Here is a 17,376-nt window from a genome sequence, read left to right as displayed (position 1 = left end):
GACCAAAGGGTCTGTTTCCGTGTTGTATGACTCTCTAACAGTAAATCTTACCATTACTCTTGACATTCATAGAACATAGAACATAGAATATAGAACAGTACAGCACAGTACAGGCCCTTCGGCCCATGATGTTGTGCTGACCTATTATCCTACTAAAATCAATCTACCCTGCATTTTACTATCTTCCATGTGTCTATCCAAGAGTCGCTTAAAAGTCTCTGACTTAATGACATGCCTGAACAGGGACCTGAACCCTGGACCCTCAGATTAAAAGTCTGATTGCTTTACCGATTGAGCTATTCGGGCTCACAAATTCAATTACTTAAAATTGCTGAATCCTCCATGTCAACATCTTGGGCGTTACCATTGACTAGAAACCAAATAGGTCCAGCCATATAAATATTTTGGCAAAAAGAGAAGGCCAGAAGTGAGAGATTCTGCACCTAGTAATTCACCTCCTGGCTCTCCAATCCCAATCCAATATCTACAAGGTACAAGTCTAGAATGTAACAGAATACTCTCCAATTGTCTGGATGTGTGCAGCTTCAACAACACGCAAGAAGTTGACACCATTCAGGACAAATCATCTCCACTTGATTAATACCCCATCCACCACTTTTAACATTCATTTCCTGTACCATTGACACACAGTGGCAGTAATGTGTACCATTCACAAGATGGACTACAGTAATGTTTCATCTGACTTGGAAATATGTTATCATTACTTCATTGGGAATATCATTGTAATTAGTGAGAGTAAACTGATTGGATGGTATTTTCTGCTAAAATGGATCTATACTATTTGAATTCACCACTCGCTGTGTTAAAAAGTTTTACATTCTTACCACGTTCTGGATAAATAAATTTCCTCTGGTTTTCCTATTTAATTTCTTGATGACTATTGTATATTAATGGTCTTTAATTTTGCTCTTCCACGCAGTGGAAGTACTCTCTGGGAGGAATTTAAAGTTGCAACTGCAGTCTCGCTCACCGGCTGAAGATCCAAGGCAGAGCTCATCGTCTCCTCGGTTAGGCTCTGGAGACTAATAATCCCAGGGGTGGAAAGCTGCCCCAAAGAGCTGTTGGCGGCTGCCAGCAATACATCCACCTCAGGTTCAGGATCAGTGCGGGATTGCATGTAAGGGTGGGATGGAGGTTGCAAGAGAAGGAGAGGAAATTGGGGAGGGATTTAAGATTAGAGCATGGAGAGAAGCTATCAGCAGCATTCCCTGCCCAATGCCAGGTCTCCCTATCTGAATGAGGGAATCCCCTCCCTTGCCCTCCCCTGGAAGTCTGCAAGCAAACCTAACAGGTTATGCTTCTCAGGTTCCCTGCCTGTCAACTGTCCACTGTTAGGTATTAATTGCCTCAATTGGAGTCAGGGCAGAAAGTCTTCAGGGTGGAGGGTTGGTGGGCATTAATTTCTAACCTTTCTATCCATTTTATCAAGATCCTTCAATTATAAAGACCTCCATGAAGTCATTCCACAATCTTTTCTAATTAGAGAGAAAAGACCTAACCACTTGGTGCTTTTATAATGCTATAATCTCATTTTTCTGGCATTAATCCTGGACATTTTTTTGTAACCTTTCTAATCCTCTGTATACTTTTCTAATAAGATGACCAGAACTATACAGAATATTCCAAGTATAATCTAACCAAATTTTGATACAATATAGCGTAACTTATCAACTTTCAATCTGCCGTTACAGATATAAGACGTAGTGTATATGGTATGCTTTTTTAATGGCATGTTTAATGATTTCCTGATTTTACTCTAAGATCTCTTTGCATCTCTATTCTATTTCAATTCTTATTTTCCAATTTGTGACAGTTTTTACTTTACTTACGAAAATGTTATATGTCCTGCTATTTGTTTGCCAATTAGATGCCCATTCTCCAAGTTCGAAAAATGTTATTACAATTCGCTATCGCTTCCTCAGTATTGATTGTCCCCCCCACCACAAATCCACACACAAAGTTCAATTTGATATCACTTGCAAGCTGCTTTTTGCAAGCTACAAACTGCTTTTGCTTTGTAGCTTTTAGAGTGAGGAGAAATAAACAACAGACAACTTACTATTAGACATAGTTAATAGCTTTGCACAAGCTGCTGTCCTGCTGGGAAAAAAAAAGACCAATAGTTTTAACATTCTAACGCTTGTTAGTTTTTTTTTTGTCTTTAGGAGCTCATTTCTTTAATTGGTACCCTTGGAATAAAAATGTAAATTGTTGAATTGTATAGCTTTACTGAAATACTTGTGGAGACTGTGAAAACCGTGGACATGATTCATAATCTTTTGAAATGTATTTCTTACATTAAATGTGAACAGAAAACTTTCACTTGATTTTTAGGATCAGAGCTGTTTGATGCTTCATGAATCCAGGTGTCTGATTAAAATATTTTTGAAAAGTTTGGTTTTGGACAGTTGGTGTCAATGGGCATCATTTGGAAAAATAGTGTTTAAAGACGAAATAAATATTCAATTGCCCCATTCTATCAAATGTGCATTCTTTGTCTTGCTAACACAATGGCAGCAAATGGAAGTCAATCACTTCCTTAGGAGAAAAGGAAAACAATGGGTTTAATTTTACTAGATATTGGCTCAGAGTCAATTCTGGCGATTTTCAAGGAAGGTTTCCCACTGTGAGATTTTCTCACACTTTCTTCCCAGACTAGCACCATGCCCTTATGATGCCTCACTCATCATAGACAGAAGTACTTGCGACTGTCGGGATATCCCAGGATTCCACACCATATGTAGAGAGCAGCTGTGCACCAGGCTGAGCGCTGGCAGTCTGGACCTGCCCTGCATGGTTTGTGTTATTTGGCGCCAATGTGGCAGACCAGTTAAAATTGACACACACTTTGTGACAGTGGAGGTCTGATGGATGGAGTGGTGCAGAGGAACTGGCAGAGAAGACCCCAGCACCACACACCAGACCCCACCAGCCTGGTCTGAGATTGCCACCTGGCGCACTGCAGTGTGTATGGTTGCAGAAATGTTCAGCAATGCAGGAAGAACGTCAGTGACTTTCTCTGTTCCACAACAGCAAGTAATATCATCTTCTCTCTGCTACCAAGGTTCATGGTCTATCATTCTCAATATAGCATGCAACATCTTCCCTCACTTATTCTCACCACCCCAAATCCCCCAACCTGACAACCCTGCATGGTCACAATGCTTTTAACTCATTCACAGCACCAAGTGACATCAAACCTGCATCATGTTCAGGCATGCTGCCTCCAATCCCTACATTTGAGATCCCCAGCTCCCATCCTGCAACAATGGATCCTGATATCCCTCCTTGACTTTTATTGTTCTGACCCACAAGAGGGACTGTGTTCCCCAAGACAGACCATGACAAACCCCTCGACCAACTCAGATGAGGAGCCTTGACAGAGAGAACCCTGATTGAACTCTGTGCAGCTCTTAAACTGACTTACCACAACTCTTCAGACTGATTTTGGTGGACCTACAAAGCTAGCTGTAACCCACGCCTTGACTGAAGGGGGATGGACTCCCTGAGTGTGGCCTCCCCAAGTGGCTGCGTGACTGTGCCCAAGCACCTGGAATGATTTGGAGGCTACTACTGACATGCTGAGGCATGACACCCCTGCATAAAGGGTCTCTTCTTTCACTTGACTGAGGACTGCTCCTCTTAGACTTTGAGAAATGGTCATTTGGTCGAAGCACAGGAACATGTTTGGTGGGTATGCTTCTGGCACATGGTGTAGCTTTCAGATTGATGTCACATGGTGCCATATAACAATATGTCCATTCCCTTGACCGATGATTGCCGGTAAGCATGGCAAGTTGCCTGCTTTGTGACTACACTAAAGATAAGTCAAGACAGAAGTGCTGTGAGACTTTAAGCATTGGCTGAGTGAGCAAAGCATAAATATCAGGAATTGTCATCATCTAGCTACTATCCAGCAGGTGGGAGAATGGGAAAGTGCGTACCAATAAGGGGTGAGTTGCCAATAATTAAATGTTAATGCACGTTAATTATGCATTAGGCTTCTAGCCACTTACCAGCGACAATCCTGTTTTGCTGTTCAACACTTGTTGGAAAATGAGACTCTTCGCTCTCGATGTCAGGAAGGTCCTCACTGACAGAAACCCTTGTATTGTTAAAATGTATTTAGAAGTGCATTTGCATTGCCAAGGCATATAGTCTATGGGACTGGAAAATGGGATTAGAATAGTTAGGTGGTTGTTTTGACTGGGGCAAAAGCAATGGCTGAAAGGCCCTTTTCCATGCTGTACATCTCTCTGAGTTTATGGCCATTTCTTGCCGATTTCCCAACTTTCTCATCAATGCTCACATCATTCAGTGCCTGGGAAATTTCTGCCAATGGAATTACCTCATTTCTAGGCTGTTTCTGTTTACATCACAAAAGTGTCAGAGCAGAATGCCTTTAGATCACGGACTGTACAATGCAGCAAAAGCTGACATGGAGAGAAAAAAGCTGGAGAGGTTTCTCAACCTCATTAAACAGAGGACAGAAGTCAATAAGTCTCATGTTGTCAGCCAATTGATCAAGACAGTTACCACCATAGGTAGGACTGATTTAATTTGTCAATATCCATCGCTTTGGTCAATATTTCTGACCTTAATTACATTTGTATGGTACATGTTCATATTTTGAGACATATATAGGTTGAAGAGATGCAAAGTAAAGTTATCATGCTGGTTGAAGGATTTCATTAATTCTTAAATGAAATCACCAGCTTTAGGCACAATATCTGAAAAAAGATCAAATAAAATAACCACATGAAATGAATGCATGACACATAATCCTCAAGGTTACAAATACTCTATTGACACGTGAATCTAGAGGGTTAAAGAAACAGTGCTCAAGGGGGTTGACAGGTGAATATTGACAGACTGCGTGGTGTGGCTCAGATCACTGCCCTGTAAGTTCTGAGGTTTTGGTAAAAGTCTCCACAGTTGAAGGACTAAAGTCAGGGACACTGACAAAAGTTGTAATGTATGGACAATCATTACACAGGCAAGTAGATACAAGTTCAAAACACCCAATTGTTTGTAATGCAAAGCAAGAAAATTGCCTTGAAGGCAATTGCATTTATACAGTGATCAACATGAAGCAAGCAGTGCGGTGTGACTTTGTTACATTGCTGGAAAATATGGCAACCAATTAACACCCACATTTAGGATCCACGCGCGGTAAATAGGATCTTGGTTTAATGTCTCCTCTGAAAAGATTACAGAGTGATTTTCCCTGGATACTTAGACATTAAGAAACCTCTGCAGTGGCCAAGATGGGATCTTGAGCTGAAATACTGGTTTAGCCCACAAGACTTCATCTTGGCAAATGAGTTGAAATTTGTGATTGGAATTGCTATACAAAAGATCACCAAGGTGCTGACTGCCATTTAAATTAACTGTTAGTGTTCATTAAGAGATCTGCACTGTAGTGATTGTAATGAGGTTAGCCAGGTAGACCTCATAGAATATGAGATCGCTGACTGGGGCTGTTAACCTGGTCCGGCCAAGGAGACACGGCTGACATTAAAGGTTTAACGTAAGGGTTATCGGACCACTGAATGTCTGACTTAGTGAGAGGCAGTGTTTTTGTCAAAGGCTATGCATTGGTAAGTAAAGGGAGATTGATGATGGAATGCTGGCCTCTGAAGAGTTATTTCATGCACAGCGTATTGGTTATTTGTGCTTGGCAAAACAGCATTTCCTCACAATGACAAGCTGATTGCTGGGGATTGCTGGGGATGACAATCTGGCTGGGGATTTTGACCATTACTGAAAGGTAACTTCTCACTTGCTGTAGTAAAATTGAAAAACACTTTTGAAACATATTTGGAGACTTTCTAGGACACCCTGTCAAAACTTCTCGCATGTTTGCCCAATATTTATTTCGGAAATTCCCTGGGTAAATAGAGTAAGTGATCAACTTCATCAACCACCTTATGGGAGTCACCAGGAGAAAGAGGAATGGGAGGAGGAGATAAAGCCAGGTGGAACAGCACCAGATGTTGCAAGGGAGAGGGGCAGGAAGGATAGTATGGAAAGGAGAGCAAAGTGAACTCTAACCCACCCCCTCTGGATAAAGGGCATTCCTCCTTCACGAGGACTTCCAATGGCATGTCTGAGAATTTGTGCACTCTCTCACTTGTTTCCTAAGCCATACTGAAATGTGCTGGTGTGTGTCATTTAGTATATTCCGACTTTCCATGGCAATGGAGTACACATGTTTAATCGGCACTCGAGCGCTAGACATCGAGTTGTCTCCTTTTGCACCTCCAGGCAAATGCAAATCATGGTAATCAGCAATAGGACCAAAAGTATTTTAACATATGGTATTCAAACAGACTTGTCTTGTTAGCACAGCGCTATTTTAGTCCCTGTTTTCACCCTTTCATCAGTAACCACTTAGACCTTTAACAAGAAGCACAGTTCCTTCAACAATGTAACATTTAGTCAGTGTTATACTGAAGTTTCTGTTTAGATTATGTATTCAAATCACTGGATTCAGTTATGAACTCACAACCTGATTCAGATGTGAAAGTATTATCACTGAGCCAATCTGACACAAATTACCAACACCAATCAGTACTAAATCAACAGCCTCACTTATAAAGGCCATGATAATCATTGGTGTGAAAAATGAAATGTCACTCTTATGTAAGAATAAAGTTGGGCTCGGAATGCAGCACTGGGATATTGCAACAGACTTATTACATTTAAGACATTATGTATTAATTTTCAGAGAGGCATTGGGTATGTTTTTTCCCACCATTCCCCAATCCAGAGTTTTGTACATGGTATCACTGCATACACAGTCCAGCTTAAACCTCCAGATGAAATGGAAGATGGCTCGTGTGACTGCAAATGCCACAGGGTCTGGGAATGGGCCAGACCTGCGGCAGGTACAACAAAAAAGAGAGTGTCTCACACCTGATGACCAGGTTTTTACCCACAATGGAGAGGAAGCAATGTTCCCAAAAGCCCAGTCTCTGAGTCACCTTGGCTATACGCTCCTTCCAAGTTTTTGCACATGCCCAAGCCCCTCCAAAGTGTCCACCTGCTTTAAGAAGACCATCATCATTCCAGTGCCAAAGAAACATATGTAGCATGCCTTAATGATTACTGCCCGTGGCTCTGACCTCAATAATTATGAAGTGCTTTGAGAGGCTGGTCATGGCCCACATCAACTCTAGCCTCCCAGCCTGCCTCAATCCCCTGCAATTTGCCTACTGGCAAAACAGGTCCACAGTGAATGCCATTTCCTAGCCCTACACTCATCCCAAGAAAATCTGGACAAAAAGAACAACTGCTCATTGACTACTGTTCTGTCATCAACACATAATCCTTTCCAGACTAACCTCAAAGCTCTCAGACCTAGGTCTCGGCTCCGCTCTCTGCAACTGGATCCTCAGCTTCCTGACCCACAGACTGCAATCAGTGAGGATGGACTACAACATCTGCTCCACGATAATTCTCAACATTGGTGCGCCACAATGATGCATTCTCAGCCCTCTACTGTACTCCCTTTACACCCACGACTCTGCGGCCAAATTCCGCACAAACACCACCTACAAGTTTGCAGACGACACCACCATGGTCGGACGGATATCAAACAATGATGAGTCAGAATACAAGAAGAAGATAGAGTGCTTGGTGTCATGGTGCAATGATAACAACCTCTCTCTCAATGTCAGCAAAACAAAAGACCTGATCATTGACTTCAGGAAGAAAGGAAGAGGACATGCCCCTATTAACATCAATGGAGCTGAGGTGGAGAGGGTTGACTGTCAAATTTCTAGGAGTGATAATAACCAACAATCTGTCCTGGACCTCCCACATAGATGTGACAGTCAAGGAGGCACAACAACACCTTTTCTTCCCCAGGAGGCTTAGGAAATTTGTCATGCCCATAAGGACCATCACTAATTTTTACAGATGCACCATGGAAAGCATTCTATCCTGATAGGACAACTATTCTGCCTGAGACCATGGGAAACTACAGAAAGTTAGGTGCACAGCCCAGACTATCACTGAAGCCAACCTCCCATCCATGATTCCATTTACATTCTTGTTGCCACGGAAAGGCTGCCAGCATCATCAAAGGCTCCTCCTACCCCAGTAATACTCTCTTCCATCAGGCAGAAGATACAGAAGCCTGAACACACGCACCGACAGGTTCAAGAACAGCTTCTTCCCTGCTGTTATTAGACTGCTGAATGGACCTCTCTAAGTTCAAATAATGTTGGTCTTGCTTTGCACATCTCCTGTGCAGCTGTAACATTGTATGCCTTGTTTTGTCTAAACACCCTATGATCTGTATGTCCTTGTCTGCTATGATTCGCCTGTACTGCTTGCAAAACAAAACTTTTCACTGCACTTAGGTACATGTGACCATAATAAATCAAATCAAATCTGAATCATAATCCCAGCACCTTCAGGTAATCTGTCCTGAAGGGGATAAAGGACTGGTCAGCCCAGTTTCCAACGAACATGATCTCGCTCTGCCTCAATTTACCTTGGCTCCCGAGGCCAGTTCGAACTGGTCACAGATGCTCATGAGCCTGCACACTGACAGCGGATCCCAGCAGAAAATGGCGGCATCATCATCCTTCAGGGAGGCTTTGACCTTCAGGCCTCCACTGACTTGAATAGTCACCCCTCTCGGGCTCGCAACTTTCCTGCTAGACTCGGCAAAGGGCTCTATACAACACACAAACTGGGGCAGCAGAGAGTGCCAGCCCTGCCTGACTCCGGATCTGATAGGGAAGCTTCCTGATTCCCACCCATTGATTGAGACTGCACTAACAATGTTGGTGTAGAGCAGACAGAGGATTCCTTTGTCACACATGTAGGTGGTATCCTGTCCGATGAGGCAGGTGACCGCCCCCCTCTCGTCTTGCATGTATTGATTATATCCCTGAGGCGCATGAGGCTCTCAGATATCATCCTGCCTGGTTTGGTTGGGGTGAATCGCAAAACCAGTTGACCTTATAAGGATTTTTAAATCTGCACTCAGCAGTGAAAATGGTCACTAATTTCTTATTTCCTCCCTCCCCACACTTCCACTTGTAGATGAGGGTGATGATACCTTTCCTCGTGGATTTGCCCACGCTACCAGCCAGGAGCATACTGTCGTATACCTCTTGCAGGTCCTGGCCAACCAAGTCCCACTGAGCTGAATGCAACTTGGTCATGTTTCCAGGAGTTTTATTCCTTTCTAAGGTAACGAGGGCATTGGTCACCTCAACCAGAGATAGCGGCTGGTCCAGTCTCTCCTGCTTGCTGTCGTCTAAGACCTCAGTGATCGAGGACAGGAACAACTGGGAGGCTGCGCTGTCTGTGGGCTTCATGTCATACCGACTGGCATAAAAGGATTTGCTGATCCTCAGGATGAGATGACGTTACCAAACCATCTTCTTCCTTCAGGTTGCTGAGCACAGACCTCTCCCTGTGTACCTTCTCAAAGAAGAAACACAAGCATGTCTCATCTTTCTCCATGGTGTGGACCCTGAACCGAAAGATTGTCTTGGAGGTCTCAGAGGCAAAGATGAAGCTCGCCGACTCTTCACCTGCTGGAGATCCTCCGTGACATTGACACGCATCATCTGCAGCAGGAGAGGTTCTGCATGCTTTCCTGGAGTTTAGACAACTTTCCTATCTCTCTCTCTTGCCTTCTCAACAGGTTTGAGGATAAAGAACCTCTTGATTTTCCCCTTGACTGTTTCTCAACAGTCTGATAGAGACTCAAAGACAGGCTTAACTGTTCTCCAACCTGTGTACTCCTTTTTGAGCTCCTCAATGTTTTCTAGGGTCAACAGTTTCATGTTAAGCTTCCACGTTCCCTAGCCATCCAAAGAATGTCCTGTAGGTGACGGTCAGCCAGCAGGAGGCAGTGGTCAGAGGAGAACACCAGCTTGACATGGTGGATCTGACCGAGAACATGTGGGACACAAACAGGAAATCTATCCTTGAGTGGATAGACCTATCTGGTTGTGACCACACGTATCTACACTGTGCTCCGTTTGCAGGGGCGTTGAAGATGTCATGCAGCTTGACGACTTGAACCTTTTCCATCAGGAACCTGGATGCGGTGTCTGGTTTGCTGTCAGCTCCTTTGGATTGTCCATCCACATCAATGAGGTGGTTGATGCCTCCAGCCAGAATGACCAGCCTGAACGTCGCCAACAGCAGTGGGAGCTGCTGCAGGAAGCCCAGCTGCTCACTCTCTACCACCGGGGCATCCACATTCATTAGTCTCAGGTGAGCGTTTCTGTACAAGACATCTGCTAGGAGAAGGCACCCACCCACCACCTCCTTAACTTTGGAGATGCTAAAACTGCCTCCTCGCAGCAGAATACCCAGGCCAGAGGAACAGCAATCATTTCCCACCAATCCTCCCGATCAAATCAAAGGCCCATGGATCTATAAGCTCAACCATTTCCTGTAGCTGCTGAGGTGCGGTATCCCGCACTCCTGTAGAAACAGGAGGTCTGCTTTGGCGTTGGCCAGGTAAGCCAATGTGGAATCACCTTGTGTAGGAGATTTAATGCTACGCACATTAATATTGGCAATTTTAAAACCCATTTTGAGGGTATAGAATTACCTGTATACCCACTGTCCATTCACTCATGGTCTTGTCACCAAGGGTCTCCTTGCTTCCCTGGGACAAACACCAAGACAAATATTGACTGCACCTGGAGGACCATCAACTTGGCGAAAGGTGCTCTTTGGTCTGCCTGAAACTTATTGGTCTTCCAGAGCAAGGAGTTGACCTTGACTGAGTGTTGCAGACTGGCACAGTCCAAGATCCAGGACTACGTGCTGAGGGACGCACTAAAGCTTGGGGCAGCTGCTGCCAAGAGGAAAGACTACTGTCTAAGGTATTCCAGCTGAAGTTAAATGGGGGTCCGTTCAGTTATCGGACCCTCCCGGTGCCTCAAATGTGTGGAAATATAGCCTTGTACGAGTAAGAAATGCCTTTGGTTCTTTTTGCTGGATAGAGTCAAACTCCAACGTACAGAACCAAACTGCTTAAGTGACTATAAATGTACCTAAGTATAAGTACTATGAAGTATATTTTTGAAATAAAAGATGTCTTCAGAGGAGTCTATGCAAATGAATGCAAAAAATGAAACCGTCATGTTCCCAGCATTATTACTACTTTAAAAAGCAAACTTCCACCAAAACAATTGTACTTTCAAACTAATCATCAGATTTGGGTCATATACATTGATATTCCTTCAGTCCCATTTTGCACTTTTTGGATCTAGCCCATAAAATTGCCACGTATTTATCTTCTTTAGCCGTCAGCATGGAGATGTCAACAGGGTCCTCAACATGTCATATTCTGTTGGATTTTTCTTTTATAAGTTTAAGCCCTGTAAGATTTTTTCTATGATAAGTATTACCTTCACTCATTTCCACAACTATCTTACTAATTGTGGTAAAATGCAATTCAAGTAAATCATGATGATATAATTGATCCCCTAGCATCAGTAACAGAGACCAGTTGAACACGTGAAGAGGAAGATTGTAGAAACTACATGAGAGACCTACATTGGTAACCTACGATCTACAGATGTAAATAAAGGAGTGTTACAGCACAGTAGGAGCTGAAGGGTCTCACTTAGCAATAGGGAACAAGCACCCTCAGGGACAGTGTATGTGCAGACATCCACATCCTGAGATACTCCAGACTGGTATCTCAATGTGCAGTTTACACTTTAGGCTTAAAGCGCAAAAATAAGCTCTACCTGTATTTTGTCGTTTCCATCTTGTTTTTAAATGTAGTTACATGATTTAGAAAGCAAGTGTAACTTTTCTACTAACCAGGGCATTTTGGTTTTGAATGTCGAGGTGCAACATTCCAATTCTTTGCCTGAACTCCAAAGTCAGGTATTAATTTGTCCTTCTGGGCTATTCCTCTGTTATTCCACGCAAAAACAGACAACGAGGCCAATTACTGGTGACCACAATTTGACTCCTATTTAAACTGCTGCAGGTCACCTGTTCTTGAACCTGCAACACACAAACAGGGTTAAAAAGCTGAATCTGGATCCCTGACCAATTTGCTTTGCATCTATCCATGTAACTGCCTCTCACATTTAGATTTCTAAAAGACAACAGTAGGTCCCATGATGTTGTATCTGGTGGATATTTCTATAAGAATTTCAAATGGAGGGAGAAATGTTTGTCAACGCTCTTGTCTCCTACATTCTAGTCCACATGAACCTGTCTATATAAGTTTTCATCTTTGTTTCTACGCTAAACTTCTGAGTTCTTAAGTCCCTTTAAATGTTTTTTCTCAATGTGGTGTGATGATCTCAATTGCAGAACTTGTGAAATTTTTCAATGACAACCATGAAGATCCTATTACTCAACAGAAATTCTGCCAGGACTCTGGCAGGTATGGCTGACAACCCCCAACGCAGTCAGGATTGTTATTTAAATGGAGAGAGACTGCAGAATGCTGCAGCACAGAAGCATTTCTGATCCTTGTGCATGAATTACAAAAAATTAGCATCAAATTTCAGCAGGTAACAGAGAAGGCAAATGGACTGTTGGTCATTAATTCAAAGGAAATGAAGAATAAAAATAGGAAAGTCTTGCTAAAACTCTACAAGATGTTCTAGTCAGACCACACCTAGAATACCGTGAACAGTTTTGGTCCACTTTTCTAAGGAAATATTACTTGCTTTGGAAGGAATCAAAGACAAGTTTACTCAGTTGATTCCTGGTATTAGTAGATTAGGCTTGTACTCATTGGAGTCGAGAAGAATGAGAGGCAATCTTATTGAAATACATAAGATTTTTAGGATGTTTGATGGGTTAGATGAAGAGAGGTCATTTCCTCTTGTGGTACAGTCTGAGGCATAAACTACAATCAAATCATTTCAAGATCTCATTGTTTGAGTAAACAGGTTAAGAAGCAAGAAAGGATAATATGTTCAGCATATTACTTCCCAATAATATGCAGTTTAATTAATGTACATCATTCCTGGTCAGACTTGTCGTACAATAACACCCCAAGTCAAATCAAGAGATCTTGGCACATTACCAGTTGCTATGACACCTAACACACATGCAAAAATGTGCCCATTCAAATGAAAATACAAAAAGACTGTCAGGTCTAATAACTGCAGAGTCGTAAAATTCATTGACTCTTGGTCATTAACACTCAACCCATCATTACACAGTTTAATTTGCCAAACTAATATCATTTAACACCTGGCAAAGACATAAAAAGGATAGAAATCATTGCAGATTTCTGGAAAAATGCTGGAAAATTCTTCCCTGAATTCTAAGGGGCTCATGGTTACCTATGATGCAGCTGGCTTTGAACTTAGCTGACCTCCAGATTCCTGAAATGTTCCAATGTTCTATTCAATCAGAAACTTAAGTCTCTTCTTAAGGAACTTGCCACACACTTACCACATCTCACAAGCTCTGCCTATATATTGTATAAAGAATAACACAGGCTTCAGAGCTTCCCAAGGTACAATGCAGTTCTAAGTTGAAATGCTATTCATAAACCGCAACAGCTATTGCTTTTGCAACCTCTCAGTGTGTTACCACTTTGCAACACATCTCACTCTATGTGTTATCTTACACATAACTAACTGTCTCATTAGGATTTCAACATATTTCTTTCATCTGTATTTTTTAAATGTCATAACCATACTGTTAAAACATTGTAAAGATGAGCTATTTACGAATCAGCAAAAAAATCTTGACTACATGTTTTAGCACTTTAACATATTTTTTAAACCCCAAAAAAACCAAAAGGTTTGAGTGTGTGATAAGTTAAAATATGAAAAATTTCAAAAATTTCATTTCAACTCAAACCCGCTGTGAACTCACTCACTTCAAGTTTAACAGAAGAATGGATTAGTCATTGAAATGGTTTTAAGGAGGCTGACCTATTTCAATTAACATGGGACCAATCGTCTGGTGGCTGGACGGTTGGGGAACAGATGTAAGACCAAAATGCATGTTGGGATACTACAGAAGTCCTCACCCGGGGATCCACTTCAGAATTGCCTGAGGAATTTGAACTTCTGATGGTCCCCAGGATTCTCGGCAAATGTCTCTGCTTCTGCAGTTCACCTCTCGTGACCTGGCCCAACAACACTCCAACCTACCTACCCACTTCCCCAAATTACCATCTTACCCACCTGATATCTCTGACTCACCAACCTACATGCCTCAACCACCTACCCATCTTGTCTGCTTACACACGCCACATCCCTACCCTCATAGCGCCCCCCCAATCACTTACCCACTTATCCACCTCACCCACCCTTTCCAATTACCTTGCCATCCTACCTACTTACACACCATCCCACCTATCCACTCACCCTACCCATTCACTCACTCAGCTAGTCACTAACATGCAAAGATTACCCATTCAAGCATACCATACTGGAGTCATCAAAAATAAACATGTACTGTGGTGTGATCCCCTGACTTTATTCTGCTTTGACAGAATTTCTCATTTCTGGTACAAATGCAGAGCAGCATGAAGTTGGAGAAACTTTGAACAAAGTAACAATATGACAATCAGTGCTGCTCCTTGGATGATCTTTCCATTTTTAACAGCTGAATTTCCCTACCTCAGGAAACTTGACAGGTATTCAAGGGTGAAAAGGACTAGATCTATAAGGTAAATGTCTTTGCAGAGCTGTTTGTGAGCCAGGAGGAACAGGTATATTTCTGATAGGATCAACAAACTATCCTGTAAACCTCTCAATATCTCCATAATCTTTCTGATGCTCACTGTGACCACTGACCCACACATGCCCCCCAGCCCCTTGCCATCTTCTGGCCTTTCATCTACATTGACTGTCTAGCGCAATCACCGAACCCATTCAAACACTCTGTGCCATTCCCCACCTACCTCACTCCACCTCTGATTTCCTCCCTTCAATAACATTAGGCCAGAATGCTCCTGGCTTGGAACCCTTCTTCACCTGATAGTTAGCCAAACCTGTTGATCAGGCAAACAGACATGCTGAGAATCAGGAAAAGAAAATTCAGCATGTCTGGATGCAAAGCCTTATTGCATTTGGAGTACCCCATATTTCTGAGTTTCACAAAGATAACTTATCCCTCCAGTTCTGAAACCATGGTCCAGTAGCTAATGGGGCTTTTGTTTCTGGATGTTCCCATGTCATAGCAATTAAAGGGTTGGAACCGTATTTTGGATGATAGCACCAAAAGATGTTATGGAATCACCTGCTTGTTCACTTGCAGTTCAAACATCTGACAAGAATAAACCAAATCAAATCACGGCCAGTTCCCAGAAGCACCATTATCGTCACACTTTTTGACTCAAAGTGCTGGAGTTTCCTCAAGTCAATTCCTGATAGTTCTTCTCATGGCGGGTGGATGGATACACTGTTGCTCAGCGTCTCATTGTACTTCAACAATAAATGTGGCACTTCAGAATTACAGTTAGACAACAATAAGTTCCGAACACTTTAGAAGTAAAATATCAATATAACAGTTACCATCAGATGAGATCTGTGAGGAGGTTGTTCCAAGCCATTGAAGAATCCTAGATGTGACAAGCTCATTGCCTATGCTAATTTTTCAGTTTTGAACCTTAGAATCCCTACAGTGTGGAAACAGGCCATTCAGCCCAACATGTCCATACTGACCCTCTGAAGAGCATCCCACCCAGACCCATCTCCCAATAACCCTCCATTTTCCATGGCTAATGCACCTAACCTACACATCCCTAAACACTATGGGTAATTTAGCATGGCCAATCCACCTAACTTGCACATCTTTGGACTGTGGGAGGAAACCAGAGCACCGGGCAGAAACCCATGCAGACACGGGGAGAATGTGCATCTGCCACCTAAATAGTCACCCAAGGTTAGAATCAAACCCAGATCCCTGGTGCTGCGAGGCAGCAGTGCCAACCACTGATTCACTGTGCTACCTGATGTGGACTCATTTCTCAAAGGGATCGTTTAACAGTCATTACAAGCGACAAATTTGGCAATGGAACCAACACTTGAGCAAATTCACTATGGGACACCCACTCCACCCTCTCCTCGATGATTTTGTAAGATTTCATCTGTTCATGCCCCAAACGAACATATCAATTTCCGCCCTTAAATGCCCACTCGTGAAAAATTGCAGACCCATTTCTTATTCAGTTGGTAGAAAATTATATAAATTTCACAATTAAAAATTGAGCCATTGATCCCAATCCTCTTAATGCTCGACATAGAAAATAAACATGAAAACTGCAATGACTATTCTGAACAAGGGTCATACTGGACTCAAACAGTTAAACCTGTTTCTTTCTCCATAGATGCTGCCGGATCTGTTGAGTTTCTCTAGCACTTTCTGTTTTTATTTCAGTCTTCGCATTTTTGTTGCTTTTTGCATATCTGAAAATTACAATACATAAAATGTTCAAGGCAGTTGATACAAGCCCAGTTTTATACTCATCAACATGTAGTCCCATCAGAGGGGCGGAAATGATGAATTAAAGCTTTATTGAGGAACAGATCTCTATCTGCATAACAGCAATGCTCTGACAACTGAGCTGATATGGTAAATGGAAGGTCAGAGAAGTCAGAAGTAATAATAGATTGCTGTAGCTGTTGAATTCAGATCCATTGTGGCTCCTGGTAGATTTATTATGTGTGGTGGTTAAATATATGACATCCTAGTATTTGATGGTCTCTCCTTATACTAACACTGTCAATGCTGACAGCTTCAAATTTACTTTACAAATGAACCATTGTGTCTGTGAAATTACATTTGTGGGCTTTCGTGCTTTGAAGAACAATATTTAAGAGGACTAAGACATGGCAGTGAACTCATTTCCTTTGAAAACAAATCCTGTCTATTTTCCTTGTGGGTTGACTATAAAATGAATGGACTTAATTGAAATTTTCTTAATAGCAAATGGTAACCAAAAGTATTTCTTTGCTGGAAATGCTTGGTCTGTCATAAATAATGTTATTGCAAGCGAGTACTGGCACCTGCAAGATTAATGTATATACAAAGGAACACTAGCTTTGACAAACAATACTGAGGCAATTTTGCACTTAAGGTCAGAGATATGACAGAGATCTCCTGCAGCTGCTTGAAAGAAAATTGGGAGACAAAGGTTCACCAGAGCTCTTTCCTTCACAGTCACTTATGTTATATCCCTGTCCTGGAAGTAGTTCTTGTATGTTCTGATCTATTACAGACTCCACCTTGGTGGTCAAAAATTCTGACTGCGCTCACTGGCAGAGAAAGGGCAGGTTTTCAAATGGAGTTTGGAACTCAGGCTAAGCCCATTTCTTCTGGAATTCTGCCCCATTTCAGGGAAGAGGGTGTCATAGTGGTAATATCACTGGA

General features: G+C 42.3%; 1 non-coding gene across 1 annotated transcript; it reads right to left on the bottom strand.

Moving 5' to 3' along the window:
* Nucleotides 1–232: 232 nt before the first annotated feature.
* On the bottom strand, nt 233–306 carry trnak-uuu. The gene has a single exon. It is a non-coding gene; the product is annotated as a tRNA-Lys (tRNA).
* Nucleotides 307–17,376: the final 17,070 nt, after the last annotated feature.

This window comes from Rhincodon typus, chromosome 30 (genome assembly GCF_021869965.1).
Source record: "Rhincodon typus isolate 14 chromosome 30, sRhiTyp1.1, whole genome shotgun sequence".
Taxonomy (NCBI): domain Eukaryota; kingdom Metazoa; phylum Chordata; class Chondrichthyes; order Orectolobiformes; family Rhincodontidae; genus Rhincodon; species Rhincodon typus.
Note: the sequence above shows the minus strand (reverse complement) of the source record. Positions and strands in the feature narration are given on the sequence as shown.